At 38.8% G+C, this 23,976-nt stretch overlaps 1 non-coding gene across 1 annotated transcript; it reads left to right on the forward strand.

Annotated features, from left to right (window-relative positions):
• The first annotated feature begins 21,720 nt into the window (after nucleotides 1-21,720).
• On the forward strand, nucleotides 21,721-21,827 carry LOC140876786 (small nucleolar RNA R71). The gene has a single exon (XR_012149019.1). It is a non-coding gene; the product is annotated as a small nucleolar RNA R71 (small nucleolar RNA).
• Nucleotides 21,828-23,976: the final 2,149 nt, after the last annotated feature.

Genomic DNA, 23,976 nt, shown 5'->3' on the forward strand with positions numbered 1-23,976 from the left:
GTGAGCCTACGGCTAGCTGTATTCCTGAACCATTGAGGGTTACACAAGTAATGGATTACTAAAACCCCGTAGAGATAGTTAAATTTAAAGAGTTAAATTTAATGAAAGAGAAATTGGATTTCTCAACTAAAGGGAGTGAAATTTCCTAAAATGACATAGTGATGGACATTTTTGGAAATCACTGAATTCGGATTCAAAAAAATTATCTTGATTCTAAAAGATGCAGAAATGGTTTCTGTGCACATTGGTGAAATCAGTTTATCAATCGGAGTCACGATGAATTTTATATTAATTTCTATAACAACGGGCTTGGCTTGTTGGGCTTAAGTTATGAATTGTGGGCTTTAAGGAGTTAGAGTCCTGATAAAATTATAACTAGAAATTATCTATAAATAGAGGTGTTGGGTTCGAAAATCAAACACTTTGTGTCTTATAATTTTCGAAATTACACTCTAAATATTCTAAGGGTTTTTCGAAATCCTTGTCCCTCCCGGAGAAAATTCAGACTTGTGATTTTTGTGAAAAATTACAATTCTGAATTAACAGATCATATCTGTTTATTCTCTACGCAAAACTTCTGATTGATTTCTAGTGCAGTCAATCAGAGGGTTTCTGTTTTCTGTTCGTGGACCTTATTCCGGTGATTGATCGTGACGCCATCGGTTCCCGGGATATACAAGAAGAGCAGATTAAATTCTGTTGGTGTCCATAATCTTGCTTCGAGATTGGAGGTAAAATATTTAATTAATTATTATTTATTTTACTTGTGTGATTTAATCGTTAAACGTTTTGATACCCATGATATGAAATTGTTTCATATCAAAGAAAAATAAAATTTTTAAACTTCCGCTGCATCGGGTATCGATTCAATTGATCTGAACACGGTTTTCCAACAGTGGTATCAGAGCAAGGTTGCTCAGATCAAGCGATTAAATTAAACGATTGTACAAAAATTTTTAAGCCTCGGTTTTTGAAACAAAATAAATTTTTAAAATAAAATTTTTTTGACGGGCAAAACACGGGCAGCGATGGTCGCTGCCCAAGGGGCAGCGACGAGCTGCCCGGCCCAAGCCCCTTTTGGGGCGCGGGCTGCCCGGGATCGTCCCGGGCAGCCCGGGAAAATTAATTTTTATTTTTAAATTAAAATTTTAATATGTTAAAATTCTATTTTTGGTCCGATCGAAAATTGTTTTTGATTGGTCCACGAGGCGTCGGATCGAATTGTTCGAGTCCGAAAATTTTAAAATTGATTTTTGGATAAATATGAATTTTTGAAAAATTTATAGATTTTATCCGTTAAATCAGATTTTATGAAATTAATTATTTTTGGTACGATTGATGATAAGATATGATCTTATGGAAATATTGAGTAAAATATGATTTTATGTATAAAATTGGATTTTATATGTAAAATATGATTTTATTTGATAAAAAGATAAAATATGATTTTGTATGTAAAATAAGATTTTATATATGGAATATGATTTTATCCTTTTTAATTTAATTGCCATTGCATGTTATCCAATAAATTAATTTTGAATTAAATATTATTGGATAAGGATGATCGATTGCCATGACCAATTTTGTAGGTGTATGTTAGGGAATTTACATTTGTTTTTATTGTTGTTGGATTTATTAATGGGCCTGGTTTATGGCCCAATATGAAATGTCATATGTAATAAAAGTGGGCCTGGTTTATGGCCCATTCCCACCCCTTAAAATGTATCCCCTACTTGTCATAATTATTTATTGTAAATACATTATACTTAGTGGGAGATGAAGATTGGAAGCATGGTGGGCCCAGCAGACAATAAAGACTGAAGAAATGTAAATTGGAAGCACAATGTAATAGGATTACATTGCATACTTGCATATCACCTAGGATTGGACTTAGACTCGTGATTGGCAACCACGGGTCGATTAGTAATGGAATCGATCATCCTACAATATAATATATGATATTATCGTTGTATGCATGTTTAGACTAAATTGTATGAATCCCGCAAGCATACAAATTTTAAATGATGAGACAAATTTTCAAAATTAAAATCCCTCATTTTAAATATGATTTAAAATTGATATCAAGATAAATAAAGGAAATTTAAATATTGTTTAAATGTTCCTACCTTCCATCAACGATCAATGTATGAGATGCTACACGCGGATACGGTCCGGCTCATATTATTGGGGGGGCCCGTTCGTCGGAAAGCTGTACATTGGATCGACACATGTTGTAAGTTGGGTGGAACTCCCATGGGATCGGCTCATATTATAGGGGGATCCACATGGCAACCGTCCATCACAACTTAATATTGATGGGTCATCTTGACATGTCACAATAAACGACATCATATTATTGGGCCCTTATTGGACATGAGGTAAAAACGTGGAGGTTGCTTTGGAAGCAATTGGGCTCTACCTTTTGAAAATTATGGTTGGCTGATATTATTCGGGACCATAGTATGTCAATTGAACTCCATGTTCCCACTAAGGAAAACAGTTTCCCGTTTTCACTAGAGGGTAGTGAAATCGTTAAAATAGTGGGAGTGAGATTCATAAAATAAATTTCGCCTATTTTATGTCTTAGTAAATTAATTAAACAATCACTGATTATTGTCTGTTTCTTTTCAGTAATTCATTAAGATGAATTCGCGCAATCCACTATTCTCTATTCTCGAACAAAATAAACTGACTGGCGCAAACTATATGGAATGGTTCCGTAAGTTGAAGATTGTCTTGACCTCAGAGAAGATGCTCTACGTTTTAGAAAAATCTCCTCCGAAGGAAGCACCAACTGATATAAGTCCGGAAGAGTTGGCCAAACTTGATATATGGTGGGACCATGATATCAAGGCCAAATGCTATATGCAAGCCTCGATGTCTAATGAACTCCAGAGGCGATTTGAGGATACCGTGAATGCTGCTGACATTCACGTACAACTCAAGGAACGTTTTGGGGCTCAATCGAGAGCTGAAAGGTTCGCTACTGTAAAAGAGTTAATGACGTGTCGCATGCGTGAAGGGACTTCGGTCCGTGATCATGGGGTACGAGTGATTTGGCTCATTCAGAAGTTGGTAACGCTTGATTTGGTATTAGAGCATGAACTCAATGTGGACTTATTACTTCTCTCTCTTCCTTCTTCGTTTGACGGTTTTTTGGTGAATTTCAATATGAACAAGATAGAGGCCTCCCTTGAAGAGATGGTCAATATGCTTGTAACATATGAAGCTACTTTAAAGAAGGATAAACCAGTTCTTTTGGTAGGCTCCTCTTCTTCTGCTAAGAAGGGGCCAAGTACAAAGGGTAAGAAACGTTCTGCCCCATCCAAGAAAACCGGACCCGAGAAGAAGAACAAGACAAAGGCTTCAAACATGGAAAAGTCCAAGGATGTTTGCCATCACTGCAAGAAACCCGGTCATTGGAAACATAACTGCAAGGAATATCTAGAGCAGTTGCGAACTGCAAAGGGTATGTTCTATATTGAAATAAATGTTTCACTTAATACTACTTCTTGGGTATTGGATACCGGATGTGGATCTCATATTTGCAATGATTTGCAGGTGATGACAAGAAGTCGCAAGCTTAGAATGGGTGAGACCCAGCTGAGGCTCGGAAATGGTTCTAGAGTTGAAGCCAAAGCTGTGGGAGACGTTTATTTAATTTTGCAGAACGATTTTAAGTTACTTTTGAGAGATGTTTTATTTGTTCCAGATTTGATTAAAAACATTATTTCTGTTTCTATGCTTGATAGAGATGGTTTTTCTTGCAATTTTGTGAATGGGATTTGCAATATTTACAAGAATGAATGTTTGATTGGAAATGGACAACTTGAAAACGATCTATATAACTTAAAATTAAAAGACGTTCCAATAAATTATGTTGATAAACCGGTAACAACGAACAAAAGGAAAAACGATAGTCAAAACCCGGCAAATCTTTGGCATGCTAGGCTAGGTCATATTTCCTCAAGGAGGATGAACAAGCTAGTGGGAGAGGGCATGTTTGATATGTCTGATATTAACTCTCTACCTACTTGTGAATCCTGCCTGAAAGGAAAAATGACTAAATCTCCATTCAAGGGGAAACCTGAGCGTAGTCAAAATCTATTGGATTTGATCCATACAGATGTTTGTGGTCCATTTAGAATTGGTACTCAATTTGGCCACACCTACTTCATTACCTTTACTGATGATTATTCAAGGTATGGGTATTTATATTTAATGAAATATAAGTCTGAAGCATTTGAAAAGTTCAAAGAATTCAAGGCTGAAGTAGAAAACAAACTAGGCAAAAGTATTAAGACACTTCGATCGGATCATGGTGGAGAATACTTAAGTGCCGAGTTTTTGGACTATCTAAAAGAGAATGTGATTCTCTCTCAGTGGACTCCTCCTATGACACCACAGCTGAATGGTGTTTCGGAGCGTCGTAATAGAACCTTGTTGGACATGGTTCGATCCATGATGAGCTTCACTGAGCTCCCACCATCGTTTTGGGGCTACGCGCTTGAAACGGCAGATTTGTTGTTGAACAACGTTCACACTAAAGCAGTAGATAAAACACCATACGAGTTATGGAATGGCAAAGCTCCTAAGTATTCGTACTTGAGGATTTGGGGATGTCCTGCTTACGTGAAGCAGACAGTGGGAGATAAGTTGGATAGTCGATCCATCTTATGTTATTTTGTGGGGTATCCGAAGAATTCAATCGGATATTATTTCTATCATCCTGCTGAAACAAAGGTGTTTGTTTCAAGGAATGCCACCTTCTTGGAGAAGGAATTCTTATTGGATAAGAAAGGCAAGATGATGGAACTCGAAGAAATTTGAGAAGAACCCAAAATACAAATTAACGATCCTACACCTCAAGAATCATCACAAGACACGCCTATTGCTAGAAGATCCGAGAGGACTTCTAGGCCTCCTGTTAGATATGGTCTTCTTTTTGAAGGGGATCAAAGTGAACCCGATATTGCATGTGATCCAAGAAACTTCAAGGAAGCAATTTCTGATGCGGATTCAAATTTATGGCTTGAAGCTATGCAGTCGGAAATAGATTCGATGCATACAAACCAAGTTTGGTCTTTAGTAGATCCTCCCGATGGAATTGTTCCAATAGGGTATAAATGGATCTACAAGAGAAAGCTTGGGCCTGATGGTAAGGTATTGACCTACAAGGCACGATTGGTGGCGAAAGGTTATACTCAAAGACAAGGAGTTGACTATGATGAAACCTTTTCACCAGTTGCAATGTTCAAGTCCATAAGAATCCTTATTGCCATAGCTGCTTAGTATGACTATGAGATATGGCAAATGGATGTGAAGACTGCATTTCTTAATGGAAACATTAAGGAAGAGATCTATATGACGCAGCCTGAGGGATACACATCCATGGGAAGCGAGCATAAGGTATGCAAGCTTCAGAGATCGATCTATGGTCTCAAACAAGCATCAAGAAGTTGGAACCAGAAATTTGATGAAACAATAAAGGATTTTGGTTTCATCAAGAACCCGGAGGAACCGTGCGTGTACAAGAAAGTAGTTAAGGATGCTGTGACATTCTTAGTACTTTATGTTGATGACATCCTACTCATTGGGAATGACGTAGGGATGTTGCAGTCAACAAAGATATGGTTATCAGGTAGATTCTCGATGAAGGATTTAGGTGAGGCATCCTATATTCTAGGAATTCAGATCTATAGAGATAGATCTAAAAGAATGATAGGACTCACTCAATCAACTTACATCGAAACCATATTGAAAAGGTTTTCAATGGATGGGTCCAAGAGAGGACATCTACCTATGTGTCATGGAGTTTCTCTATCCAAGTCCATGTGTCCCAAGACTGATGAAGAGATAGAGAAAATGACACATGTACCATATGCGTCAGCCATAGGTAGTATCATGTATGGGATGATATCTACCAGACCGGATGTGGCATTTGCTCTGAGTGTCACGAGCAGATATCAAGCCAATCCCAGTCAAATGCATTGGAAAGCCGTGAAGGACATTCTTAAGTACTTACGAAGGACTAAGAATATGTTCATGGTATATGGAGGAAGAGAATTGAAGTTGGAAGGCAACACCGACTCTAGCTTCCAAAGTGACGTGGATGACTCGAAATCAACCTCTGGATTTGTATTCGTGCTCAATGGCGGTGCTGTCTCTTGGAAGAGTTCCAAGCAAGACACCATAGCGGATTCCACCACTGAGGCAGAATACATTGCAGCATCAGCTGCTGCTAAAGAGGCGGTTTGGATGAGAAAATTCATCCAAGAGTTGGGTGTGATTCCAGAATCTGTTGGTCCAGTCCCGGTGTACTGCGACAACACTGGTGCCGTTGCTCAGGCAAAGGAACCAAGGTCTCATCAAAGATCCAAACACATACTAAGGAAATACCACATCATCCGGGAGATCGTGGAAAGAGGAGACATTACAGTCGAGAGAGTGGCCTCTGCAGACAATATCGCTGATCCGCTTACGAAGCCCTTGCCAGGACCATTGTTTGACAAACATCGCGAAGCAATGGGATTACGTAATATGACTAGTTGGCTTTAGGGCAAGTGGGAGATTGAAAGAGTGGGTGCCCGGATAGCCAACTTGTGGCTAAGGGCTTTTATGACTCTTTGTGTAAACAATCTTTGTTTAATATAATTTACATTTTATTAATGGCAATGACTTTATCTTTCTTCATATTGTTATATTGTGATATACTATTGTTGTTTTGATAAAGACCTTGAATATACTATAGTGTATGTAAGATGTGGTAGTACATGGGGATGACTATCATGAAACACATCTTATAGTCACTGTATATTCTAAATAGTTCCTAGTCGATTGAGCCGTCCGAAAATAAGGATAAGGATCGCTCGAGTTTGAGACTAGCATTTGTGATGCAGAGTACCACGTTTCATTGGTAGGGAACATAGAGATGTTCGAAGCATGCAAATGGATATTCATATGATGAATGATCGAACTACCCTATTCGAACTTTCCAAGTGGTTATCACTTATCGAGTGGATAAAGTCCGCGGTTTTGGTTGTACACCATTAGTCCTTATTACTTGAAACATCATTGAGACTCTATATGCTAGTACTGTGCTTTGACTCGTTTACCGACTCTATGGGGGTCATCAGGTGTCGGGATTGGGTACAGTTATGACGCATATAGGAGTCGATGCTTTGTTGTCAAGGATTCACCACATACTTGCGAGTGTGGATATCCTATGCGATCCGAGGAGATATTAGTGTGACGAATCTCTGGCCAGAGTACATGATGTGTTTTAGGTTAATGGTTATCCTAGTAACACATGCGATGTCACTAATAGATCTCCAAGATGTTATGCATAGTTATCGAATCTCGAACGACTCTCGATGTACCAATGGATGTTGATTCGATCGGGATATTTGGTTGAAGGGACCGTACTGTACGCTAACCAAAATCTACTGGTTCTTGCAGACACTATCAGTAATACCTAGGGAATCATGGGGCGATGTTGCTAGACGCTCTTACCATGATTCGTTGGGTAAGTCGAAAATTGTTGTTCCGAGTCACAAGGAGTTGTGAGCCTACGGCTAGATGTATTCCTGAACCATTGAGGGTTACACAAGTAATGGATTACTAAAACCCCGTAGAGATAGTTAAATTTAAAGAGTTAAATTTAATGAAAGAGAAATTGGATTTCTCAACTAAAGGGAGTGGAATTTCCTAAAATGACATAGTGATGGACATTTTTGGAAATCACTGAATTCGGATTCAGAAAAATTATCTTGACTCTAAAAGATGCAGAAATGGTTTCTGTGCACATTGGTGAAATCAGTTTATCAATCGGAGTCACGATGAATTTTATATTAATTTCTATAACAACTTGCTTGGCTTGTTGGGCTTAAGTTATGGATTGTGGGCTTTAAGGAGTTAGAGTCCTGATAAAATTATAACTAGAAATTATCTATAAATAGAGGTGTTGGGTTCGAAAATCAAACACTTTGTGTCTTATAATTTTCGAAATTACACTCTAAATATTCTAAGGGTTTTTCGAAATCCTTGTCCCTCCCGGAGAAAATTCAGACTTGTGATTTTTGTGAAAAATTACAATTATGAATTAACAGATCATATCTGTTTATTCTCTACGCAAAACTTCTGATTGATTTCTAGTGCAGTCAATCAGAGGGTTTCTGTTTTCTGTTCGTGGACCTTATTCCGGTGATTGATCGTGACGCCATCGGTTCCCGGGATATACAAGAAGAGCAGATTAAATTCTGTTGGTGTCCATAATCTCGCTTCGAGATTGGAGGTAAAATATTTAATTAATTATTATTTATTTTACTTGTGTGATTTAATCGTTAAACGTTTTGATACCCATGATATGAAATTGTTTCATATCAAAGAAAAATAAAATTTTTAAACTTCCGCTGCACCGGGTATCGATTCAATTGATCTGAACACGGTTTTCCAACAGCAACCCCCCCCAAACCCCAAACCCGATCACCCCTCTCCTTCTCTTCTCGACTGGGCGAGCAGCAGCCATTCCATGGCTGCTGCCGCCCTGCTTCGGCCGCCCCTGGCCAGAGCACCACCTCCCATGGATAGCCCACATCCAGGGGGTTCTAACACAACAAGAATCAGACCAAACCATGGCCCGAGGAGTGAGAACGAAGCTCTGCACCAGACGCCTTCCTCCTCCTCGCGCGCAGACTGAGCAGTCGCCAAACTTTCGTTCGTGCGGCTTCCTCCGACAACCAAAGACCGTGAAACCACTTCTCAATTTTAGCCAACATCTAAATCTTTTAAACCCAACAAACCACGCACAAATCCATGGCCTAAGTAAGGAGAACGACCCCTCTCTTCCCAAAGCCCTAACCTGCGCGTCTGTGTGCATCAGAAGTGAATAGCTTCGTTTCCAGCCTATGACACCCTAAAACTCTGAACAAACTCGACCCTAAGGCACCCTGGGACCTCTCTGACTCGAGCCCTCAGCCCTGGACCATACCATGCTGAAGAAAAACGCGAGCCATGCCAAGTAGACACTCAAACATGCATCAAACATCCATGAAATTGCATAATTCGAAAATATCTGATAAAAATCTGAATAAAACTCAACATGAATGGTTAATAGCTTATATGGTGTTCAAACGAAAGAATAAACATGTCTTAAACGAAGATAGATTGAGAAACGAAACAATAATCGCGTGTACGGCGCTCCGGGACGACGAACAAACCAAAGACTCCAAGAATCTATGAAGGATCGGCTATGGAGATTGCTTTCTGCTGAATCGTGAGAATAGGGGTGGGAGGAGATGGGAGTTGTCGGCTGAGTGGGGTAAGGGTAGGGTAGGTTTTTGTTTTAAATTTTTTGTAACTAGGAATAATTTAGGATAATAACTAGTATAAAATAATTAGGTAGATAATATAACATAAATATAAGATTTTAAACTCTTAAAAATACCTACTAATCTGATAACTAATCAAAAATCCCGAAATACTAATTTATAGTATTTTTAAAAATTAATAAAAGTCATTAAAATGACTTATTTTGGCTAAAAATCAACTCTTAAATAAATATATAATTAAATACTAAAATTTTCTTGACAAAATACTTTAAAATAATATTTTAAGGCTCATAAACTCATAAAATATTTTTGGCTAAGAATTTTGGTATCTCGTCCGTCCACGGTCCCGTCTACGCGATCAAAATAATAAATATTCTCAAAAATCCAAAAATACCATAACTGCGGGTTAAATGATAAAATAAATTTAAATCATGCATATAATTCACATAATAACACATAAATGTCATTTAACCCAAATATAATTTTTTAAATAATTATTTTCCCTAATTATGCATGCGAATTTACGTATTAAAATTTTCGGGTGTTACAAGTTCAGTGGCAGCGCCGAGGCACTGAGGAGGCCACTTGGGAACTTGAGAGTCGTTTGCGTACAGATTATCCAGAGCAATTTTAAATTGTGGTATTTTCATATTGTAACTTGTAAAATGAATCAGTTTGAATAAAAAATGTTTATTCAATGTTTTACTGCATTCAGTACTTAAGATTTGTTCGAGGACGAAATATTTTAAGTAGGGGGAGAATGTAGTAGCCCGGTTCCATTTTACAAGATTAAGTGACTTTAAACATGTTAGAAAATGACATATAATTTTAAAAGTGTCAAAACATGTTTAAGGAGTCCTTATTTGGTAAAAATAAGTGGAAAATCAGATCCGGAACGTCCAAAAATGGTGGGGTAGGTCCCGGGGGTCCAAAAATGAGTTCAGAAGGACCAAAACAGTTCGGAGCATACAGACCAGTTCGGGCCCTTCGAACCACTTCGGGCCATCCGAACTACTTCGGGCCATCCAAACCCGAGTTCGGACAGTCCGAACTCAGTAGAGCCCAGGTGTCAAAATGGCTCGGACGGGTGGCAGTTCGGACCGTCCGAACTTTGCCTATAAATAGGCCATCCGAGAGCCTCATTTTTCACACCAAATCATCTTTTCTCTCTCGGTCTTTAGTGTATTCTAGGGGTTTTGGGGTGTTTCCAGCCTTCCTAGGCTTGGTCCGGAGGTTGGCCAGGTGCTCCGGGGTTGCGGCGGAGCGGTGCCCAGGTTCTGGGGCAGTCGTCATCAGCGGGCTGACGACGGACACAGGTATAGCTCTGGCTCCTTATAGTAAATAGGGAGTATGCTATAGCATAGTTAAGGCTTTTAGAATAATATTATAATGCATGAGTACTTTGCATTGTAGTGCGGATTATAGACTTGGACATAGTGCTGGTCTAGCTTGCCTAGTTTATGAGGTACGGAAGTATTATTAGAGATATCCAGATTGAGTATGCATGTATTATGTGTTTGCATGGATTATGTGATTGCATGTTTATATGTCTTTATATACAGCATGCCATGAATTTATGTTGCATACATGAGCATATTGAGCTTTTACCTTAGAGGTATCCTGTAATAGGGCGCTCACCCTACGAGTTTGTGGATGGTTGGATACGTAATTCTTGTGTCAGGTCACCGTGATGGTTGGACACATGTACTAGTATCAGGTCACCATTATCCACTGGGTATATGAGCCACTCCTGATGCGAAGGCGCAGCGTGCTATATACCCTGGGCCCGGTCTTTGAGCTTGTTTCTTGACCTGAGAGTCTTGGTACCCAGTTCATTTGCATACATGCACACATAACACCGTATACTCATACTCTCGTACTGAGCTTATCATGCTCACATCCCGTACTTTGTTGTATCTGGATACCCTATTCCATGGGGCAGGTCTGCGGCTGGATGAGGCGGGTGGTTATAGGAGAGCTTAGGCGATGGAGGACCAACAAGATTATTGTCTAGGCTTTTGTTTCAGTTGTAGTTGGGTTAATACACTGGATTTTATTCGATATGGTTGTAAACAATATTTTATTGTTGTTTAAGTTTTTCGCTATTTAATTTCTGATTTATTTATTTAAGTTAAATGCATGCTTAAGCTTCTGATTAGTAGGTGATCACGGTGCGAGTCAGTACAACATATATAAAATTCTTCTTCGTAATGCTTATTTGGTTTTATTATTTTAAAACCGAAAATGTACATATTTTGAGTAATAACATGTACAAATATTCTTCGTCATGCTTATTTGGTTTTATTATTTTAAAACCAAAAATGTACATCTTTTGTATAGATAAGATGGTTCAAATTAAGGATCATATAAAATTAAGGGATGCATGTAACCAAAATAACACAAAAACTCTCGTCAGACCATTTAAAGAGTGATAGGGTCTATTGGGTGGTTAAACCACTTGTCGGATTGATAATGTGTGTAGACAGGGGGAGGTGAATACACACTTTAAAACTTTTCTGCTTCCTTTAAAACTGAGCTCAGTTGGGTTGGAAACTGAACTATTTCTTTCTCATGTGTCTATATCAATCACCAAACTTAATGAGTGTGGAATGAGGATGACAGATAGATTGAACTAATAACAAGTTGGCTAGACTGAAAACGTAATGCAGTAAGTGAATAGCACAAGATATGTTTCTAGATGTTCAGAGACTGAACTACTCCTACGTCACCTCTTCTTCCGTTCGGAAGGATATTACTAGAAGACTTTGAGTATTACAAGTTATTTGCAACAACCATCATTAGCTAGGACTTACCACACTGCCTACATGTAGTAACCCAGTCCCAATTTTACAAGATTAATTTTAATAAACTTTGGAACAAGTAAAACATAATTAAGAGATTCTAATTATATTAAACGGACCAAGAAATCGGATCCAGAACGTCCAAAAATGGTAAAGGAGAAAGTTTGGGCTCGGGTGGTTCGGAAGGTCCAAACTCAAGCCTGGTAGGGATCGGAGGGTCCGAAGGGTTCGGAAGGGGTGAAGGAGTTCGGAGCTTCCAATCACAGTTAGGCCATGCACATTATCGACGTGTCAACTTGCTCGGACACACAGGAGTTCGGAGCTTCCGAAGATGGAGATCGGAGCTTCCGATCTTTGCATTCTGCAACGTGGACTACATGCAAGTTTGGAGCTTTTGAAGAGGAGTTCGGAGCTTTCGAAATCTGTCTATAAATAGGACATCTGAGGCTCACTTTTAGCTTGCCAATTCACAACTTTCCCCTCTCATTTCTTGGATAGTTTAGGGGATTTCTGATCGAGCTTTTTTTGCACTATGAATTTCAGAAAATAAATGTATCTCGCAAGCTCGAAATAATCGCAAGTGCATGATGCAAATTATAATATAATATGTGAATATGAGTATCGTCCACAGGGACTAGTGTACAATTTCTACCTAAATACTAATCCTTACTTCACTTTTACGAAAAGTGAAATTTGGATTTGTTAACTACTTATTGACAAGAGAATTAATAAACTCAAAAATAAATAAAAATCAAGGATTGAATCAATCTTAGTAAATTAAATTCAAATGATGGAGAGAATGTTGAGATTGTCGGTTCACCTTCCCCTAATCGACTCTGAAAATTACTTCCAACAACCAATTCACGCTTTTGACAAGATTCCCTAATTCATTAACATACTCTTTCAAGTTATGTTAACTAATTCAAGGCTATGAAATAATCAAATGTCTTCAATTATTTATCATAGACGATTGCATTCACGATTCGTGGAATCCCTTAGCTTTCGACCTAGTAGACTATCACTATCAACATGTACCCAATTTCATATGTCTATGTAAATTGTAGATCCATGAATCATGCTATTTGTTCCTATCATGAAATTTTCTTTCAAAATAAAACATGATATAAAAATATTGAGAGAGTTAGCTACGCTCCAACAATGCAAACAAATCAATAGCATAATTAAACATTCATTGGAAGTCAAAAACCAATATTCGTGAGTCGACAACCGGGGTCGGATCCCCTAAATCTCAACACAAGAGGTTTAGCTACACATAGAACTCATAACTAACATCAAAGTGTTTTCTTCAAAACAAAAATAAAAGAAAAGAATTTTTGAAGAAGAAGAAAAATTGCTTCACGATCGTTCTTCCCTCTTCGGCTTCGTCTCTCTGGTTCGTGATATTCCAGCCACCAAGAGATGTGCCAAAAGATGCCTCTAAATCTAAAAATCGATCCTTATTTATCTCCAAGAGTCCTTGCTTTGCAACTTTCCTTTTTTACTCAACGACCTGCGCCATGGCCTAAGAAATGTCACGCTATGGCGCGAAAAGTTCTGTCTCGATTGTCAACTTTTTACCAGTTCACGCTATGGCACAGGAAACATCACGCCATAGCGTGAAAAGTTCTGTTTTGATTTCCTCATAACCCTCGGTTTACGCCATGGCACCGGAAATGTCAAGCTATGGCGTGAAATCTCTGCCTCGATCTTCTGAAATAACTCATTTCACGCCTAGGCGTAAGAATGTCACGCCATAACGTGAAAACTTCTGCCTCAAGCTTTTAACATAGCACTTTCCGAGCTCCGTTTTCCGTCTTTTTCCTACAAAACATCTTAAACGCATGAGTACATACTATAAAGCTTAAAAACTTGAATTTTAGACGAAAACACGGAAAAATCACAAATAACATGCTCAATGGAACCCAAAATAATCTAACTTAGCATGCATTTTTGGGTTCTATCAACCCCCTCATACTAACATTTTGCTCGCCCAGAGCAAAATAGGTTAAAGCCAAAACACAAACTTGCAGTTCATAAATACATATTTTTTCCAAAAAGCCTCAGAGAGTGACAGCGAACATTTTCTTCTTTCTTTTCAATTTAAACTCAAACAATGCATCCCTACAAAGTTCTTATATTACACCCTTGAGAGAGAAGTGGACATGTGTGTGTGATATTGATCCTAATGTCATGTATTTCGTGCCAATCCAGTGGCCCCAGATGGCTCAAGTGACATGTCAACACAAGTATAGTTTCTACATGCATCTCTTCAACCATCACTGACTGAAAACACGTGCTTTTGGCTTGGGGTATGGGATATAAAAGATTGGAATAATATGCACAACAAAGGGAGTACATCATTCATTATTTAACACAATCAGATTTTTCATCCGATATCCTCTACACCTTACATTCCCACCTTTTTGCCTTGAATTCAATTCCGAATTCATTAATTTCATAGGCCGCCCCCCACCTTACTTTCTCCATTCTCTGTTTCTTTTTGCAAGAAACCATCACTGTACTCCCTCGGATATAGATTTGGTTCGGGACAGGAGTAAAAGAGAAAATAGCCAAAGACATTTGTCAAATGGAGTTTAATGATTATGCAAGGTACACTCCATTATTTTTCAATTAAGCTAACCAAGAAACTCAAGGATGGCTTTTTTTTTTTTCTTTCATGAAAGACTCAGGAGTTTCAACGGATTCAACACATTTATTTGGCAATATCAGTCAGCTAAGTTCCGAGAATGCATGCTTGATTTCTTCAAGTATCTAATGTCACAAGAGCTTCTCTAGTTTAACAGTTCATCACACTCCACACACTTCATTATTCACAACAATTCGTGCAAAAGGAGGTGCACTCTCTACTCGTGGGTTTCATGATTCAAAAATTCAAGGATGCTAGTCTGTGAATTACCATCACTTTCAAAATAAATTCGCATCAACCCAAAATCATCACTGGCTTCTCTTTTTTCAAAATTTTAACTATTTTTTTTCTTTTTCAACAAAAACACAAAACAAACTAAGCAACAGAAACAACTAAACAAAATGAACTAAGAACAGAAAAATAAACAACAAAAACAACTAACACAAACGCACGAGTTCCCCTCATACTAAGACTCTGCAATGTCCTCACTGCGACCGAACTAAAACACAAAACAAAAAACAATAAAATAAAAATAGAAGGAAAATAAAAGCAAAACTCCCATGGTGGTGGATCAATCCTCCAACTCTTCTTCGTGTTCTGGTGGTGGGACGCCTTCTTCCTCAGTGTGTGGTGCTCCCAAGGCAGATGGGTGAGCAAATGGCGGCGGGTAAGGTGGTGGATGCGGGTACCGGGAAGTATCAAAACCAAAGTGTGTGACAATGTTACACGTCATAGACTCAGTGGATATCATATACTGGGCATTAACCCGATCATATTCATTCCGATATTCCTGATATGCATCCTGACGCGCAATCCATGCATAAATATCATCGACCTTCTCATTGGTCGTCTTCTTCTTCGGAGGTTGAGGTGGCACGGAACTGGAGCTCGCTCCAGTTTTAAGCTTGGTTCGATTGTCCTTCATCTCCTCATATATCTTTTCGTCGATGGCCTGTAGCGGTTGGATCCATTCATCATCCACATCAGTGTCAACACTGGCCAAAGCGCACAACTCTGTAATGATAGTCGGGAAAAATAGCTTCGATTTTGGGTTGTTGGCGCATTGTAGAATTTGGCTTGAGATAATGCGGCCAACATTGATTGGCATTCCCTTCATAATTGCGAACAACAGAACTGCCCGGTCCATATGAACTTCACTAACATGGGACACGAGCATCAACCGGCGAACCAAAAAAACATACCACAATGACAGCTTAATCTTCAGATACATGGCCTTAAAATTCAAAAATTTGATGGGGTTACTCCACATGACCCCATCATGAGATAAATCCCGCATGTTCGTCATATAGTCCGGTTCCGCGCAAAGTGCATCGTAAGCAGTCGTATCAACTGAGGGCAATCCAAACAACTTGTTAATATTTCCTCTCCATAATTCACCCACTTTCCTCTCACAAACACAGTCCGTTCCTTTCCCTCTTTAGCATTGACATAGAATTCCCGGACCAATGGAATAACTCTCGCTTTCGGTTGAGCACAAAACAAGTTCCACTTTCTATCTTCTATGATATCATGAATATAACACCCTATCCCAGAATTTGTAGACAAATGAAAGCCCCTCTCGGGCCATAGAGTACGATTAATCTTAGAATGATCATACCGGTTCTTGGCCTCTTGGGAAACAAACTTACCCGCGATAACTGACGAAGAAGATGATGAAGAGCCCACAACCCTAGCTCTTTTTTGTCCCATGAAGAAATTGAAGCTTGGAGTCTCGAAATTGGATGTTCCGCACCGTACGAGACTTCTAGGAGCGAGACGAGGCGTTAGGGATTTACGCTCGGAGCTTCCTCATCGATCGAAACCTGAGAATTTGAGAGATTTGAGAGTAAGTTATCAGATTCTAGGGGTTAGGGTTCGAAAAGGGGAGGAAATAAGAGAAGGGGAAGTGAAATTAAAAGAGGGATTTGCGTATTTTAATACGCAGATCTGTCGCGCCGCTGCGTGAATATGTTCACGCCGTAGCGTGACTTATTTTGTTCCAAAAAAATGGAATCCAAAACTTTTCATGCCATGGCCTAGGAAATGGAACGCCATGGCGTGAATGTAAAAAAAAAATCAAACCAGTGAAATTCACGCCCTGGCGGATGAATTATCCCGCCTAGGCGTGCTCCGGGCCCTTCAAAATAATTTTATTTTTTATTTTGTTTTTCAAACGACAAGAAATGGAAATAAAAGCTTCAACTGAAATAACAAACAGGGGATGAAGAAATAGTTCTCAATTTATAGTCTAGAGCTCGACTTTGTCAGAATTTGATTTATGCGGTCTCTGACTGGAATACAGCTGTTCCAACTTTTGGCTCAAAGTGCTCGCCCATGTAGTGCTTCAGGCATTGAGCATTGACAGTGAACTTCTTCTCTTTGGAATCTGTCAGCATAATTGCTCCGGAAGGGTAGGTTTTTTAATGACATATGGTCCAGGCCATTGCGATTTTAGCTTGCCTGGAAACAACCTCAACCTTGAGTTAAAAAGCAGCACCGCGTCTCCCTCTTTGAACTCCCTTTGCATGATGCGCTTGTCATGGCTCCTTTTCGTGCGTTCTTTATAGGATAGCTCCAGATCATATGCTTTATCACGGAATTCTTCCAGCTGGGCCAACTCTAATAGTCTCTTCTCACCTGCAGCCATAAAATCAAAATTTAGTGATTTAATCGCCCAATATGCTCTATGCTCCAGTTCAACAGGCAGATGACATGATTTACCAAAAAAGTAACCTATAAGGTGTAGTGCCTATAGGTGTCTTGAAAGCAGTGCGATATGCCCATAGGGCGTCATCTAGCCTGATAGACCAATCTTTTCTACTCGTGTTCACTGTTTTTTCAAAAATTATTTTTATCTCACGGTTTGAAACTTCCACTTGCCCACTAGTCTGAGGATGATACGGAGTAGAGATCTTGTGCGTGACACCATATTTTGCCAAAAGTTTTTCAAATAATTTGTTGCAAAAATGTGTCCCACCATCACTAATGATTGCTCGTGGTGTGCCAAAGCGATTAAAAATATTTTTCTTTAAAAATTTCAATACCACATGAGCATACCTCTGCTTCGACCCATTTTGACACATAGTCAACCGCAACCAAAATATATTTTTTCAAGAAAGATGTGGGAAACGGTCCCATAAAATCTATGCCCCATACATCAAATAGCTCGCACTCCATAATATTGTTTAAAGGCATTTCATTGCGATTAGAGATGTTACCTGTGCGCTGACAACGATCACATGCAATAACATATGCACGAGCATCCCTAAAAACAGCAGGCCAATAAAAACCAGATTCTAATACCTTTGCCGCTGTTTTTGTCGGTCCAAAGTGACCGCCTACCTCTCGATCGTGGCAGTGGCTCAAGATTGGTTGCATCTCTTCTTCCGGCACACATCGCCGTATCATGGAATCTGCACAGATCTTAAACAAAAATAGTTCCTCCCAAAAATAATATTTCACATCAGATAAAAATTTCTTTCATTGGTGAAATGTCAAATTTGGTGGAAGCGTTCCTGTCACCAGATAATTAGCAAAATTCGCATGCCATGGGCAATCTTTTAATGAAAACAATTGTTCATCCGGAAACGAATCATCAATATCACCATCTTTTTTTTCGTGTCCTCACTGACATACTCAAGCCTAGAAAGGTGATCCGCTACTACGTTCTCTACCCCCTTCTTATCTTTTATTTCCAGATCAAATTCTTGAAACAGTAATATCCACCTAATCAATCTAGGCTTAGCATCCTTTTTGGAAAGTAAATATTTCAGTGCCGAGTGATCGGTGTACACAACAACTTTAGATAAAACAAGGTAGGAGTGAAACTTATCAAATGCGAATACTATAGCGAGTAATTCTTTTTTAGTTGTTGCATAATTCAATTGAGCTTCATCTAAAGTCTTACTCGCATAGTATATAGTATGGAATACCTTGTTTTTCCTCTGACCCAAAACAACACCTACAGCCGTGTCACTAGCATCGCACATTACCTCGAATGGAAGATCCCAATCAGGAGCTACCAATACAGGAGCTGTCACCAGTCGCTCCTTCAAGATCTCAAATGCCTGCATGCACACAATTATAATTAAAGTCAAACGGTACATCTTATATTAGTAAAGAGGATATGGTTTTAGCAATTTTAGAAAAATCATTAATAAAACGCCGGTAAAAACCAGTGTGCCCTAAGAAACTTCTCACTCCCTTAATAGATGTTGGTAAAGTTAGATTTTTTATGACTTCCACTTTTGCTTTATCCACCTCCATTCCCTGTTCAAAAACTTTGTGCCCAAGCACGATGCCTTCATGTACCATAAAATGACACTTTTCCCAATTCAAAACCAAGTTAGTTTCCTCACAACGTAATAGCACCAAATGCAGATTTTTCAGACAATCATCAAAAGAAGATCCAAAAATAGAAAACTCATCCATGAATATCTCTAGGAAATTCTGTGTCATGTCATGAAAAATAGCAGTCATACATCTTTGAAAAGTGGCGGGTGCATTACACAATCCAAACGGCATCCGCCTATACGCAAAGGTACCATAAGGGCAAGTGAAAGTTGTTTTCTCTTGGTCCTCTGGTGCAATCATGATTTGATTATGTCCCGAATACCCATCTAGAAAACAATAAAATTCATGACCCGACAATCGCTCAAGCATTTGATCAATGAAGGGGAGGGAAAAATGGTCCTTACGGGTGGCGTCATTCAACTTTCTATAATCAATGCACACACGCCAACCCGTAATCGTTCTAGTGGGTATCAACTCATTTTTGTCATTTTTTATCACAGTTATACCACCTTTATTAGGAACACAATGTATAGGACTCACCCATGCGCTGTCAGAAATAGGATAGATGATACCTGCGTCCAAGAGTTTAATGGTTTCAGCTTTTACTACCTCTTGCATCTTCGGGTTCAGCCTCCGCTGAGGTTGAACCAAAGAAGAGTACTTATCCTCCATCAAAATTTTGTGCATGCAAATCGATGGATTGATTCCCTTAATGTCTGCCACCTTCCATGCGAAGACTCTCTTATGCTCCTTTAAGATGTGTACCAACTTTTCCTCCATCACACCTGTCAGACAAGAAGAAATAATAACCGGTAAATTATTATCATCACCCAAATAAACATATTTTAGATGTGAAGGTAAAGGTTTGAGTTCTAGAGTAGGTGGTGCATCTATGCTTGTTTGTTGAAGGACCAAATCCTTCCTATCTCCCAATTCTTTGAGTCTAAATCCCACTTGCTTCTTCAATGGAGGATTAGCAGCAAAATATGCAATGATATTTTTCCTCTCTTCATCAAAGTCACCCTCACATCCATCATTTATAAGTGCAGCTTCTAAGGGGTCTTTTAACTCATCCTGCACAAAATCATGAACAAGTGAATCCAATGCATCAATCCTAAAACAATCATGATTGTGCAGTGTGTGCTTTAGTGCATTAAAAACATCAAAAGTGATTTCCTCCTCTCCTACTCTCAATAACAACTTTCCTTTTTGCACGTCAATTAGGGCTTTTCCTGTTGCCAGAAAAGGTCTGCCCAAGATCAATGGCATATCCAGGTCCTCCTCCATGTCAAGCACCACAAAATCTACTGGGAAAATAAATTTGTCCACTTTAACCAACACATCTTCAATTATTCCACGTGGATACTTTATGGATCTATCTGCCAGTTGCAGAGAAACTCTTGTAGGCTTTGGTTCTCCCATTCCAAGCTTCTTAAACACAGAAAATGACATCAAGTTAATGCTGGCACCCAAATCACAAAGAGCCTTATGAAAAACCACATCACCAATCATGCAAGGGATAGAAAAACTCCCTCGATCTTTCAACTTCGGTGGAATTTTGTTTTGCACTAATGCAGAAAAATTTTCAGTTAAGTTTACCATGACATGCTCCTCTATTTTCCTTTTGCTTGCTAAGATTTCCTTCAAAAATTTTTCATAACTAGGCATTTGCAACAATGCATCAGCAAAAGGTATATTAATATGTAACTTCTTAAACACCTAAAGAAATTTTGAAAATTGCGAATCAAGTTTCGCTTTCTTCAGTGCTGCAGGAAACGGAGGTGGAATAACAATATTAGATTTTGATGTGGGTGATTGTGTAGAGTCAGATGACTTACCTGTAGATGGCTCTTTCTCACCCTCATTCTTTTTCTCTTCGTGCTCTAACGCCTTGGTTTCCAGTTTCTTCCCACTTCGCAACTCCACGGCCTTTACTTGCTCCTTTGGATTAGTCTCAGTGTCACTTGGCAAAGTTCCTGGCTCTCAATTTAACATCCTCTTTGCCAGCTGCCCTATTTGATTTTCCAAACCCCTTATAGTTGCGTCTTGGTTCTGCATTCGAGTCTCAGTAGATGATATAAAATTTTGCATCATTTTCTCTAAACTGGACTTCTCCTCTTGAGGTTGCTTCACGTGATTTTGATTATGATATGGCCTAGACTGATTGTTTTGACCACCCCAAGAAAAATTCGGATGTTTCTTCCACCCCGAATTATATGTATTTGAATACGGGTCAAACCTGGGGCGATTTTGGCTTCCCACATGATTCACTGTTGCCTCATCCTGCACATAAAAAGGATTACCAATTTGACAATCTTTAGTGAAATGCTCACCTTGGAACCTATCACAGAACACCTCCTGAATTCGCATCGCAGAATTTCCTAAGCTCAATCCATCAATCTTCTTATTTATAGCCTCCAGTTGTGCTGTCATCGAAGTGAATGCTTCCACTTGATGAATTCCTGCTGATTTTTGCATCATGCTCCTCTCAGATTGAGGTGGATAGCTACTAGAGGCCATCTCCTCAAACAGTTCATAACCATCTTCCGGCGATTTCCGTAAAATATTTCCACCTGCAGCTGCATCTAACATAGTACGATTTGCAGGTAATAAACCATAATAGAAAGTTTGTACCACAAGCCAGTCAGACAACTGATGATGTGGGCATCGCCTTAGCATGTCTTTGTAGCGCTCCCATGCCTCATACAACGACTCTTGTTCCCCTTGAGCAAACATAGTGATGTCTGTTCTCAGCTTCATGGACTTCGAGGGAGGAAAGTACTTAGTAAGGAACGCTTTAGCCAAATCTCCCCATGTTATGATAGAACCTGCAGGTAAACTATTCAACCACGATTTAGCTTTGTCTCTTAATGAAAAAGGAAATAAACGCAGATGAATAGCGTCATCAGAAACTCCTTGTTTTTTGAAAGTATCACAGATTTCCAAGAAGTTTTCAATATGAGCATTGGGATCATCAATGGTAGATCCACCGAATTGGACTGTGTTCTGGATCATCAAGATGATTGCCAGCTTTATCTCATAATGATTAGCTGTCACTGTTGGTCTAATGATACTCGGTCGAACATCCTCAATAGTGGGTATGCCACAGTCCATCATGGATCTATACACAGGTGGACTATTAGCTTCTCCATCACCGTTATTGATGCGTGGTGGTTCGTTCTCTGCCATCTCAGTTCATTGTTGTCTTCGTCTCTTTCGAAAGGTTCTCTCAATTTCTAGATCAAAGGGTACAAGTTCTGAGTGCGAGGATGGTAGCATGCACCACTAGAAAATCCTACAAAGGTAAGATGGATAATTTGTGAGAATATGAAGTGAAATTAAAGAAGATATCTAAGCAGAAAATTGTAAATCAAAAAGTCCCCGGCAACGGCGCCAAAAACTTGATCGAGCTTTTCTTGCACTATGAATTTCAGAAAATAAATGTATCTCGCAAGCTCGAAATAATCACAAGTGAACGATGCAAATTATAATATAATATGTGAATATGAGTATCGTCCGCAGGGACTAGTGCACAATTTCTACCTAAATACTAATCCTTACTTCACTTTTACGAAAAGTGAAATTTGGATTTGTTAACTACTTAATGACAAGAGAATTAATAAACTCAAAAATAAATAAAAATCAAGGATTGAATCAATCTTAGTAAATTAAATTCAAATGATGGAGAGAATGTTGAGATTGTCGGTTTACCTTCCCTTAATCGACTCTGAAAATTACTTCCAATAACCAATTCACGTTTTTGAAAAGATTCCCTAATTCATTAACATACTCTTTCAAGTTATGCTAAACTAATTCGAGGCTATGAAATAATCAAATGTCTTCAATTATTTATCATAGACGATTGCATTCACGATTCGTGGAATCCCTTAGCTTTCGACCTACTGGACTATTACTATCAACATGTACCCAATTTCATATGTCTATGTAAATTGTAGATCCATGAATCATGCTATTTGTTCCTATCATGAAATTTTTTTTCGAAATAAAACACGATATAAAAATATTGAGAGATTTAGCTACGCTCCAACAATGCAAAACAAATCAATAGCATAATTAAACATTCATTGGAAGTCAAAAACCAATATTCGTGAGTCGACAACCGGGGTCGGATCCCCTAAATCTCAACACAAGAGGTTTAGCTACACATAGAACTCATAACTAACATCAAAGTGTTTTCTTCAAAACAAAAATAAAAGAAAAGAATTTTTGAAGAAGAAGAAAAATTGCTTCACGATCGTTCTTCCCTCTTCGGCTTCGTCTCTCTGGTTCGTGATATTCCAGCCGCCAAGAGATGTGCCAAAAGATGCCTCTAAATCTAAAAATCGATTCTTATTTATCTCCAAGAGTCCTTGCTTTGCAACTTTCCTTTTTTTACTCAACGACCTGCGCCATGGCCTAAGAAATGTCACGCTATGGCGCGAAAAGTTCCGTCTCGATTCTTAACTTTTTACCAGTTCACGCTATGGCGCACAAAACATCACGCCATAGCGTGAAAAGTTCTGTTTTGATTTCCTCATAACCCTCGGTTTACGCCATGGCGCCAAAAATGTCAAGCTATGGCGTGAAAATATCTGCCTCCATCTTCTGAAATAACTCATTTCACGCCTAGGCGTAAGAATGTCATGCCATAGCGTGAAAACTTCTGCCTCAAGATTTTAACATAGCACTTTCCCTGCTCCATTTTTCGTCTTTTTCCTACAAAACATCTTAAACGCATGAGTACATACTATAAAGCTTAAAAAAACTCGAATTTTAGACGGAAACACAGAAAAATCATAAATAACATGCTCAATGGAACCCAAAATAATCTAACTTAGCATGCATTTTTGGGTTCTATCAGTGCTTAGCATGGAACCTCTTCAGTTATCTCCTCACATGACGTATG

This window comes from Henckelia pumila, chromosome 1, assembly GCF_033568475.1.
Source record: "Henckelia pumila isolate YLH828 chromosome 1, ASM3356847v2, whole genome shotgun sequence".
Classification (NCBI taxonomy): Eukaryota; Viridiplantae; Streptophyta; class Magnoliopsida; order Lamiales; family Gesneriaceae; genus Henckelia; species Henckelia pumila.